The sequence below is a fragment of the Patiria miniata genome, unplaced genomic scaffold (assembly GCF_015706575.1).
Source record: "Patiria miniata isolate m_02_andy unplaced genomic scaffold, ASM1570657v1 HiC_scaffold_22, whole genome shotgun sequence".
Classification (NCBI taxonomy): Eukaryota; Metazoa; Echinodermata; class Asteroidea; order Valvatida; family Asterinidae; genus Patiria; species Patiria miniata.
Window position 1 is genome coordinate 6050535 of NW_024037061.1, and position 12540 is coordinate 6063074.

Sequence of the window (12540 nt, forward strand, 5' to 3'; positions counted from 1 at the left end):
GTACATATTTTCGTCCAATACATTTGATCGTTTTCGATAGCAACATCCGTTTTCAAGCCGATAGCGATGAAGTGGAGTCAGGGGCGTAACTATGGTGAAACACCTCGGGGGGGGGGGGGGCTTGCCTTTTTCGTTTTTGAACTAATAAAGGTCTACACGTATATATGGACGTAAATGCTATAGCTGTTATACTGAAACACAAACCACAGGGAGTTACGCTCCCGTTGTTACCAAATCTTACGACAAAAAATTAAAAACAACTGGATTTTTCTATTGTGCTTTCCGGAAACTTTTTTTTATGGAGTCCGTTTTTTTAGGGCAGGCATGAGAATGGATTTAAATGAGAAAAAAACAGGAAACTTGTGCAAAAACAGGAAAAAAGGTGTGAAATCGGGCAAAAAAGCCCCAAAACACACACAAAATAAATAAAAACGCGGAAATTTGGGCAACAAATAAAAACAGGAATTCCTGTTGACAGGAAGATGCTCATGTCTGTAGGGAGTTAGGGACTCCGCTAGCCCAGGCTGGACTCCGTTGTGTACACGCGACGGTCAGTCGTAAAGCATGAAGACGTCGCCCAGGCTCCATTTTGAACTTACGGATAAAACATAGTTTGCACTCCAGCGTTATTTGTCAAACTCCCGATAATCATCATGCGCTGGAGTTACTCAATCTATCTCTAACTAACGTTATATATTGGTGTCGTATGACTGAAACAGTGGATTTTGTTCTCAATCATACTTGGAGCAACAGGGCCAGCAACTGTACACTCCCAAGAATGAATGTATAAATGAAATCATGAACAGCTACAAAAATCAGCTAACAAACTTGTGAAGAATATACTCACGGGGAAGAAATTTCTTGCGAATAGGCCTACCCGCTCAGTACTATGGCATTCACTGTTTCAAAACTTGCAACCACGGTGGACGGGCGTCAATCGCTTCTCAAAAGTGGGGGGACATACTTTGATCAGAACTAGTTGCGAGCGCGAAGCCCTTACGGCATGGGGTTAACCGCCCTGAATCCTCCAAAATCCTTTTTGCAAATTGGAGGAATTTGCAGGATTGAGGTTACATGGCAAAAGTGGATTGCTGATTTCGGAGTACGCACTGTGTCAAGGTTTTGGGCCGGACCTTGTGTTGTTTATGCTCAGCCGTGCATAAATTTAGCCCTTGATTATACTTGACATCCTCCGCACTGCTCCAGGATGTCACTGCCTCTGCCTCAGCCTATTGACAGTCATAGCCGGAGGATTTTGCAGGATTCAGGCAGTGGTCACCCTCCATGGACCATATTCAAGAAATATCGAAGGAATTTGCAGGATTGAGGCTATATGATATTTTTCCATGAGGCCAATTGGAGGATTTTGCAGGATTGAGGCTATACATCCTAGCAAAAAGGCCTAGGGAGTTAGGGGCCCGAAAAAAATTAGATCCTAGATGCTCTGTGGTGTGATCTGAGGCAATTTATGACCACTTTTACCAATATTTTCTTAGCAAAAGAAAATATTTGAACATCGTTTTCGAGGTTGGAGTCATTGAATCAGCTATTCTGAGCTAGGCATGGATGGGGTCCAGGCCCGGAAAAAAATGATTCAATAGATGCTCTGTGCTGCGATCTGAGGCAATTTCTGACCACTTTTACCAATATTTTCTGAGCGAAAGATAATGATTTAAACATCATTTTCGAGGTTGAAGTCATTGAATAAGCTATTCTCAGCTAAAGGCGTGGGGTTTGGGGCCCGCTTAAGGGCCCGAAAAAAAAATGATTCTAGATGCTCTGTGGTGCGATCTGAGGCAATGTATGACCACTTTAACCAATATTTTTTAGCAAAAGATAATATTAAAACATCATTTTCGAGGTTGAAGTCATTGAATAAGCTATTCTCAGCTAAAGGCGTGGGGTTCGGGGCCCGCCAATTAAGGGCCCCGAAACATTTTGGATTCTAAATTCTCTGTGGTGCGATCTGAGGCAATAATTGCTGACCACCTTAACCAATATTTTCTTAGCAAAAGATACATTGTAGTATATTGTAGTAAATAGGGCCCTGTAAATGAGTTACGAGTTCAAAAAACTGGGGGGGGGGGACATTTGATATTATGTCCCCATCCTTCAAAAAGTGGGGGGACATGTCCCCCGTCCCCCCCCCCCCCCAGGATTGACGCCCATGCCACGGTGACCGTAAGGTCAGAGCCAAATTCTTCTAAATGCACATCAAAAATCTGTCAGATTTGTCAAAAATCTGCCAAACTCCCCAGAATTACTCAAAATACAATATAAACACTTAAAATCACATGCAGATTGGTACTATTGCCTTAATTAAGGTTCAAATTGCATTATAAACAATCTATAGTCTCATAAAGATGTTATTATGAAACTATCGTGTAAATTTCGGGCAAAACGCGGATCAGGCCACGACGAAGTCCATTTTCCAGTGAACCTCAGCACCTAGACCAGCCAACCTGTCCCTTTATGGAAGGGTTTGTTTTAAAGAATTGAGGCTTTTGTAAACAAATGTTCAATTTTTTGATCAAATTTGCTGTTTTTCTGTCAAATAACCAATTTGTTTTGCAGAATTCTGCCAGAAATCTGCCAAAAAAATCTATTCTGTCAAATTTTCTGTCAAACTCGTTTTTTTTTACAAAAATTCTGTCAAAGTTAGCCGAAAATCGGCTAAAACGGTCACCCTGCTTGCAACCGGTCATACTAATAAGCGTAAACACAGCGTCAACACACACAGAAGTATCAACACAGCGTCAACACCTCCAAAACGCATTTAAATTGACAAAACCGGTGTTCAAACTGTACAGTATGGGCAGAAATAAAATTTTGGCTCAATATCAATAAGATAAACGTCTGAAAATTGTAATTTTCTGTTCAAGAAAATTGGCTCTCAGTGCAGGCCGAAATCGGCAGCCAGGTTGCTTCAGGGGCAGCGCAGACGATACCATTACGCAAAAGGGGTAATATCATTATACAATAAATCATCAGAGGGCGGTCGTTACGTGTGAATACGTTTACGACATAATAATTTCATTACCTCCACACCCATATCTGAAATGGTGAGGTCCAAGTTCGGTGCAAAGGCAAGATGGCCGACAACGGCGGTGCTGCTTTGGATCATTTTATCGCGTGAAAAAAACTCCATTCTCGTAAACGAAATGTAACCTCTGACCCACCGAAAATCTCTTTTAGTCTAAACTTTAAAGTTCTATGCCTTTTTTTTGTCGATTTAGAATGCGTTTTGGCAGTGTTGACGGTGTGTTGACGCTTCTTTCATGTGTTGACGCTTCTATCATGTGTTGACGCTGTGTTGACGCTGTGTTAGTGACGCTTATTAGTACGAGCCCTGCAGCTACTATGCTACTAACGGCGAGCTCGATGTGTTCGTGAAATTCACAGTGCGTAATTATTGCGGCGTTTGCCCAACAGTTTTGGCATGAAAAAAGTGTAAATACATTTGCGAAGGCGGACGTAATAATACAGGTTGATACATTAGATATGATGCTTTCAGATATGAACACCAGTCCAAGCGCTCATTTCGACAGCGCGGTGTATATTTTTGTTTTCATTTCAAGATTTCAATGGGGGGGGGGGGCACGGAGTTACGCCACGGAGTGGAGTCTTTGCATTGAGTCACGAAGTCAGTTTCTCACTCAAGGTTTCCCCTACTCTTTTTAACAATTAAGTGATAACTTATTACTGTCCTTTTGCACTTTAAAATAAAATAGTTGATCACGAATATAATTTAGCTTACCAATTTTTCTTTCGTAATTTTATTAGATTTATATCCTTCATTCAAGATAAGGAACCTTGTTTTTCCATAGAAATAATGTAATCTTTCAAATCGAATGCTCAAAATTTACAAAAGTACCGTAATAAAAGTATTAATAACAGCGGTAATGTATAGTGGCATGTCGTTTATTCTTGGATACAGACATAAACACAAATCTGGCCACATTTCCTGCAAGTGTCGTGCTTTCCATTACATAGGCCTCAACTGCTACATAGCTACCATCCCCATTTGACCTTCATAATTTGATGAGATAATTTGATTTATTAACGACTCTACGTTTAGAGCGGTAACATGTCTTATTATGATCACGCGACTGAACATTGATTTTTAAAGGTTCCCAAAAATTCACGGAAATTCCATGTTCTCAGGTAATGATGTGTGAAAGTTAATAATTTACTTTTTAACAATCTTTCCAACTATTATGCGTGTTAGAGCCCGAAAGGGGCGCATTCCGGCCGAAAGGATCCCTTTAAATGAACACCTAGCTCTCACGGAAAACAGTGCTGTCATCCATTAGGCTCCTGTTGACCGAAGCGTAATGCCTATTAGTTGCCATGGAAGTACACTGTATGCTTTTATAGGGTAGGCACGGGTTTTATGCAGATTAATATGCATGGTAGTGGAAAGTCTGGGTCCTTAACCTCGTCCCCAGGGCTTACTTCATTTTCAACCACGTTTCCAATAGTAACCCCTGGGAGGGAATTCACCTTGCTTTTCGCATCCTGATTCGATACTTCAATAGCATGTAATGGATTTATATCGTGTAAACTCGGTGTGTGTGTGTTTTCAACGTGTATTACGTGTTGTAACGTTCATCGTTAGGCCGTGACCGAATTTGGCTGCGGCTGGAAATTACACGCGTCTATATATAGCGTATATTATAACGGCTGCAGCCACTTTCCATAGACCCATGTGTAATATTCAAGTCGTAGCCAAGTAATTCGGACACGGCCAATACCATCCGGTCCTGAAATTTTGCATGAGCAAAACTATTCAACATGGAAATAATCAAATACAAAGGCGAGAGCAGGTAGTGGGACCGTACTGCTCGGTACCATGGGAGCAAGGTTGGTGGGCCCCATGCGCATCACTGTATGCGTGATGGTTCCATGCCATTCCAATGGTACATCATTACAAGGCGTGGACTTACCCGTTATAGACCTATTGGCCGCAGATAGTCAGTGCCATCGGTAAGAACTATTGTGTTGTACATTTAGCACACGATATGAATTCCACCGACGACAACTCGTCTGTTGTTGGATATGAAGAGCCATACGTAATGCAGCAAGACCCTATCGTCATATTTGGAGTCATTCTGCAAACTCTTACAATTGTACTCATAGTCCTCCTTAATTCACTTGGTCTTGTAGTTCTTCGCCGCACCAGTGACATCCAAGAAACTACCAAGACCTTTATAGCGTCGCTTACCGTATCAGATCTGTGTAATGGAACCTTCAACGCAACCCCCAACCTAATCACTCGTATTTATAACCGCTGGGTGCTTGGAAACCCGCTGTGTACTTTGTCGAAAGTTGTGTCACCGACGCTGTACTCGACAAGCATTTTATCACTTCTTATTCTTACTGTTGATCGCTTTCTGGCTATCGTTCATCCACTTCACTACCCGAGGCTGATGACACCAATTCGCGCAAAGATTGTCATTATTTTGTTATGGACATTACCCTTTTCAATCTATTTGGTTTTATTTGGCATACTATTTCAATCGACGGTTTCTAGCAGTGGTGTATGCGAATACGGAGTTCTAGCCATATACCGCTATGGAACCATTTGTGTTATCACCATTCCTCTTGCTGCTATTCTGATTCTGTACATTTATATTCTGAAAGTTGCTCGGCAGCATGCACGACGCATAGCAGCCCAGAATCAGATCGGTAACCCAGTGGGGGGACAAGACGCCCCACGAAGAATGAGTACCAAATCAGCAACGACGATACTCATCATAACGGGCGCGTTATGTCTCAGCTGGACCCCTCAACTTACCATTCATTTACTGAAATCAAGACATGTTTTTATTCACGCTGGTTTGGATATCATTGCGTACTGTATATTCATCAGTAGCGGCTGGCTGAATGTTGTCATTTATTACTGGAGGAATAGGGAGCTTCGGCGAGCATTTCACAGCTTGATATCCCAATGTCGGGGCGTGAATTCTCATTAGTAATGTCAGAAGAATGAGCGTTCTCCTGTACTACGTATATCCACCGACTTGTATCCGTCACTGTCGAGAGGCCTCCTAGTTAAAACTCCGAGAAGGAAAGCAGAAAGTACGCTACCATGCAGAATCACGTATACCAACACGCTTACAAACTTTCTTTTTTGTCATGTAGTATACTGTTTCTCGCCTCCCAAATGTCACAATATCGTCACTGACGGCGGTAACGAACAGTCAGTGGATCGTGCTTTCGAGTGTATAGCATATGAACCCTGTTTTGTACATTATCCAGTTTTACCAACTGTGTGGATTCTTTTCCAGCAAACTGGAAGTTCCCCCCCCCCCCAAAAAAAAAAAAAATGTACCCAATTTGACGCTTCGATACTTTTCAAAGAGCAACTTCGGCAAAGTTGGGTGATGCAGTCTGGATCAAACTGCTGTACTGAACAAACACACTGACACAAACCAAGCGTCGGTATGTTTTCAAAGTGAAGAAATGACTGTCCATCATGTCTGAGAAATAAAAGGTTATCAGTTTGACTATATCAACCGATACAATGGAAAAGGTGACGCGGTGTCAGCGCATCAAGAACAAAACCTGACAGAAGAGACTTGAAAATCAGAATTTTGTGTGGACCTTTCCAAGTGAGAAAGCACATACAGGGTGAGTAAAAGAAAACCTAAATGGTGCCCCTATTTTTGTTTTAAAGAAGTTCTGCATGTAGCGCTTTCCAAGTCGAGGATATGAAAGCCCAATTAACAAGCTGTCTTTTAGTGAAAGAATCATTCAAATCGCTCATGTACTTTTCCAGTTATGGAATTTTAAACACAACATCGTTTTTAACCTTGTCCAAGGATCACAATAAAGGTAGGTGATATTTCACAGAACAAAATGTAATCGTGATAACTGGCACTTATAGCATTTATTTTTAAACCTGCTGCTTCCAATGTTAACATTTCGTGCTTTACAATGCCAAGACTTTAAAGTCTTGCCCAACCTTCTACTTGGCAACCCGGAGACTTACGGGATTATTCTGATACTCTTTTCAGGATGCGACATGGTTTCGTTATACTGAACTGAATATCACGTATTAATGTGATCCGTGGACAATGTTAAAACACAAGTGTTTGTGTTAACAATTCCATAACTTGAAAAGTACATGAGCGATTAGAATGATTCTTTCACTATAAAGAAAGTTTAAATATATTGGGCTTTCATATCCTAGATTTGGAAAACGCTACATGCAGAGCTTCTTAAAAAAAAAAAAAAATAGGGGACACCATTTGGGTTTCTTTTTTGTTTACTCGCCCTGTAAATAGCGTGCTTCTATAATGTATTTTTTGGTAGTTTTATGGTTATTTTAGTACCCATAGTAAAGGAATAGGTTTAACGGTTCGCGTTCCCGGTATGCGCCGTTTAAAGATCCAGCTCAGCGCAGGCAAGTCTATTAATGGTAATGCATGTTTGTGTTTAATATAGGATTTCCTTTCCTATTTCGGACCTTGTTCATTCTATTTCAAGAGGTTTCAGACGGCCGGATTCGAATATGGTTTCTAATTCGCAGTTAGAGCGTTCAATTTCGTGTAAATGTTTTCAGATAAATTTCGTTTAAACATTTTCAAAGTTTGCGTGCAAGATATTTCCCATTTCGTGCGTTAGTTCAACATTGGGTTTTGCCCGTCAGCGACGTATTTTTTTGTTTTGTTAGTTTTCGATTTCGAACCCAGAAGACGAATTTGGTAGTATTCATGTTCAATGAAAGTGCAATGGAATTAATTTCGTATTCGCATTTAGCTAAATGTCAATCGTAATGGCGACAAGAGAATTAGTTTCATTTAAAAAAAAAATCATGCGTATGGTTTCCATTTCTTTTTATTTAAGTGATTTACACAAAGTGATCAAACTGGTCATTTTGGTCTGTATCTAAAAATGTTTCTCGTCATGCAGTACATGTATATTTCTGCAAAATTCCAGAATTTAGGCCTATTTCCTTCTATCACTGTGAGACTTTAGCCTAAATTTTTCAGTTCTGTATACTATGCATTTTCTTTTTTCCTTCTCAAGCATTCGTCTTTATAAACTCTCAAATCTCATGTCATTTTAGACGCCATGTAACATTATAACACGTGAAATATTTTGCTAATGCGACTGCCCAATATCATTGAACATGACTTGTGTTACTTTTGTAAACGTATGTGCGTCACACTGGGTTCCCGAGCGGGCCTGAAATACTATAGGTTCAAAAAATAAACGCACAATTTACGTAATTTGCTGCCTACTATTTACTTGTGAACGAAAATACCGTTAATATAGATATTTTAAATGTTTGCAAACTTGAAGGAGGTGTGAAAACGCTTGCCCATTTTTATGCAAATTTGAATGAAAGTTTGCATGACTGAGAGTATGGTTGAAATTGAACGGGTTACTACAGTGGCTGTTTGTACTTTTGTAGCGTGAGAATCCTTACTCCGTGATGAGCTGCAGGAATCGATCATAAACATCTCCTTTTATAGCGTCATTATGCATGGTCACTTTGCACGGTCGATTGAAAGCGGCTGGACTGACATATTTGCACTGTAGTTACAGCCCATGGAGATAATAATAATAACTATAATAATAATAATGAATAATAACAATATTATGGTGCTTATATTGCATTTTATAAGGTTTCAAAGCACTTTCGATTATTATCCCTGTTCATCAGGAGTAAGACAATTTTTTTGCAGCAGTTCAACCCGAAACCAATTGTTGTTTTTTATGTGCCGTCGCAATAAGGGCAGGCAATGAGTACACCACCATCTTTTCCTCAAAAAACATTGGCTAAAGTGGTCAGAAATTGCCTCATATCGCACCACAGAGCATCGAGAATCCAAAAAAATTTCGGGGCCCTTTAATAAGCGGGCCCCGAACCCCACGCCGTAATTTTTTTGACCCCCTTTTTTTGATAGACACAACAACAAAAATTGGCCCCCCCCAAAAAAAAAAATTGTGTTCTGGATCCGCCCTTGTTCGAGATCAGCGCAATTTGGAGAGGCAATCGTTGTAAAGTGTCTTGCCCAAGAACACAATCAACAGGTTCCCCGTCAGGGTTTGAATCCATGTACCACAGCACATGAGTCGAACACCCTAACTAGTAGACCACAGCGCCCCAGTACAGATGCCAACGAGTCTTTGTTTCGCAATTGTACAGGGTGAGTGTGAAAAAACGAAACCCAAATGTCGGGACCAGTGAAGTTTTGAATGTAGCACTTTCAAAATCTAGGATATGAAAACTCAATTCATAAGCTTTCTTTTAGCACACAAATTATTCAAATCACTCATGTACTTTTTAAGTTACGGATTTTTAAACACAACCACCGTTTTAAAGTTCTGTCCACGGATCACAAAAAGGTAAGTGTTCGTTCAGCAAAACGAAAACGAATCACATAGGGATGTGTGTGAATTGTTTTCGTTTTGCTGAAAGAAAGAACACCTTATGTGTGATCCGTGGACAGAACTTTAAAACGGTTATGCCTTTTCGCAATTATTGATTCGTCGTTTTCCTTTTACTTTGATCTGTAGAAATAACTGGATAGATTTACTTATGCATGGTGAAGAACATAAATTTATTAAAGTTAAAAGCCTTGGATTTAAAAGCAGTTTCTTGGGAGATGCCGCGTTGTCCGGTTATATAGGTTTTCCTGGTCATTTTCAGCATACAGTCGATTCATGCGCATTATGCTGCCTTATATTGAAAGTCGTCAACGGAGCTAGACGTTCGCTTTCATTGGTGGGCATCTTTTGACAACTAAGTTAATCAAATTGAAATCCGAGTCGTTGATTCCATTCAATTTGCCAGGCTATGGGCTGATCAAGCAGTTCATTCCGCTGATTGGCAATTTTAGACGTGTGCATTCAAATTGCTTCCTTTGGCACGTGCTAAGGGAGTAAGTTGCCGTGTCACGCGTAGCTGCTCTATTTTCTCGTCCACACAACTAACAGCAACGCGAGGCCAGCTGCGAACGATGGCCGTAAGTTCGCAATTTTCATACCAAACCACAACCGATCCACACAAACAAAGCTGTTTTAGGTAGTTAAAGCCCTAATACATACATCTATCAAGGTCTTTTTTTCTCAAAAAAAAAAGAGGATTGCGATGCATTTTGATGATATTTTTTTCACGGACAAATTGACTAAAAAATTACGTGATGAAATTTCCGTTTTTTCGACAACGACGAAAGTCTCCCAAATGTTGAGGTAATTAATTTAAAGAATGAACCTTCATCTACAAAAAAATCTCGTGAACGTGTTGTCGTTAATATTCTAAGAATTCGATGTACACCTATACCTCAACCTCCATTTTTCACAACGCGAAAATATCGTCGCCATTGTAAAAGCAAAGAGCAAGGAGTGACCCCAAACGCCCACTAATTGGTCGAGCTCGAGATGGCCTGCTTAATTAAAGCTATAGTCCATCATTAGCAGCCATCCGAAAAGTAACTGGCGTAATTATTGTTGAAAAACATACTTGGTTGAACTGAGATAGTAAGGGGACTAAACTCCCTGTGAAATTATTCTTTCTGGCAAGCTGTCATTTTGAAGTAATCAACGAAAGAAGGCCTTTCCAACGGTGCGTCTACGCACCGTAGGAAAATTTAAATTAGTAGTTCGTTTTGTTATTTGGCGAAGCGCGCGCAAGCATTGGCACGACGCACACACGCGCGCGGTTGCTATAATTCGTCGGATCAGTGCGCGACATCGCGTATAGCTGCAATCGGCTCAGTGAGAACGCGTCTCGGACGCTGAATTCAGGCCCAATTCAAAACATGATTCAGCAACTTTTGATTTGAAATTGAGATCCTAGAATGCTGTTTTTCTCGGAATATACAGCTGAAGCTGAGCTGAAACCTCATCAGGTTAGTTGTTCAGTATCCTTCATTAGATTTTGAACACTTGTGTTGCTTCAAACGAATAAAATGCACAAATCGTCACCGTTTTCACGAAGAGCCACATTTGTCAAAAATTACAACTTTTTCGATTTTGATTTTTTTTTCTCAATATTTCGCAATAAAACATGTACTTAACCATTTCGACATGTTTCTGTAAGCAAAACATCATTAATTTCTAAGTTACACTAATGTTGCAAGGGGGAGAAATTTCGATAAATGCATTTTGCGTTTTCACGAAGAGCCACATACAATTTGGCCCTTTGAACGCGTACAAAACCCAATGCACGGAAATACGTAAAAGTAGGTCAAATGAGATGTCCGTTTTCAAGAAGAGCCACATATCTTTGTTACATTTTCAGCTGCGCGCGCGTACTCACGCGCGCCTATGGAAGTACACGTTGAACAGAAAGGGCCAATATATCGGAAACCTGAATTTGCGTTTTCACGAAGAGCCACATATCTTTACTAATTAATTTTCACTAATTAATTGCTGTATAAAGTCTTATTACCGGGTTCATGTAAAACTTCAGCTCTCGTAGAATCGTGTGATGGTTTCCTTGCTGCACAAAGTTGTTGCAAAGTAGTATTTCTTGCAGTTTTAAAATATGAGAAACTTCTTTTGCGATTATCTCGAAAACACTTTTCTTCAAAATCAACATAATATATATAGTATGTGGCTGTTCGTGAAAACGGTGACGAAATTACAAATGATGGACTACCGTCTTTAATATTCATAAGTTATTCATTGCACGTTCGCGCGTGGCTTCACTTTTTTTCAGACCTACGTACGTACGTCCGTTTACACGTGTACATGTCATGTGATTGCGAATCAAGAAATCTCGCAAAAGACGGCATTTTTTCAACCAGCGATTTGGACCAAAAATATAAAAGTCTCATGCACGTGTTTCACATGAAAATGAAGCGTACACTATCATCTATCTACTGAACCTTGCCATATTGTTCTGCCTTTTTTAAGAATCAACTGTACACCTAAAAACTATCGGCCCTCCCTTTTGTTGCCATAAAGTATGATTTTTTTTTTACACGCCGTAACAACACTTTATTTTTGTCAAAAGCAGTCATATTTGGTATCAAAATAAAACACGAAATTTCAACTTTTCACCGTAACTAGCCATCTTGGCCAAACAGTGCATGTATCCAGGTACTTGTGTTTTTCTGTAGTCCCGAATACAGTCTCGTAAAATATCGCGTAAGCTTTTGGGCCCTGCGTGTGTGACCTCGGGACAAGAAACTGAGGTCAAACAGGGCTCTGTGCGTGACACGGCCACTGACCGTGAAGGCCTGTTTCAGACGTCGTGCTTATGCCGTGTCGAATAAATTGAATTTAGCGCGACGTTAGCATGGTATTAGCGCGTCAGTGGTTTCAAACGTCGGTTTCAAACCATTAAGGTGCTCCTTAATCAAGTACTTATTCCCAGAGGAAATTCTGGTGTGCCTTATTGTAGTCCTTTTGTTGTCAAGGCCCGATGAGAACGTTACGCTAATTCCTCATCTGTGGATGCACCACTGTATTGAAATGTCTATAGACACCACTGCTAAACGCCCATACTTCAAAATTCTTTAAAAAAAATACTCGGAACTCCCACAGGTATTTAAGCTAAGCTATAAGCTGCAAAGAAAA